Source organism: Megascapheus bottae, chromosome 30, assembly GCF_031878675.1.
Source record: "Megascapheus bottae isolate mThoBot1 chromosome 30, mThoBot2.hap1, whole genome shotgun sequence".
In the NCBI taxonomy this organism is placed as follows: domain Eukaryota; kingdom Metazoa; phylum Chordata; class Mammalia; order Rodentia; family Geomyidae; genus Megascapheus; species Megascapheus bottae.
In genome coordinates, this window is record NC_143538.1 from 3,322,688 (window position 1) to 3,323,266 (window position 579).

Here is a 579-nt window from a genome sequence, read left to right on the forward strand (position 1 = left end):
CCAGTGCTCACACGCACACCACTGGAGAAGCAGGTTTCAGAGGAATCCTATTCCTTGGAGCAGTTGGAGGTAGAAACAAGACCTCAAAGGCCACTGGGAGAAAGAGTGTGCCTACCCAGAGGAAGAGGATTCCTCCCTTCTGGAACATTTTTGGAATGATTTTACTGTCCTGGTTGAGGTGTCCTAAGTGTTTGACTGCAGGCCCCTCCTAGCTCCTCAGTGGGCTGGCTGGAGCCCACCACTTTCATATCTTCATTCAGCCCTTCGTGTTCTTCTCTTGCCCCACCCTCCTCCCCTGCCCTTAGCCCCCTTAGTGAGGCTCAGTGGCTGCCATCAAAACCCAACAGTTCCCAGTAATACTGGCTGGGCCCCTCAGAAACTTTTGCTTTCCAGCACAAACATGTCTCAGAGGCCTTGGTGCCAATGTGTCTCCTCAGGGTGGGGCTGGAGGCCTAACTCTGCCCCACTGAGCTGTTGCCTGGCACTTAGAATGAGGTGCACCGATTCACTTTTCCTTTCAGCTTCCCGGCTGAACTTCAGTGAGAAAGCCTACTGTGTCAGTGAACTTGAACTTGTATG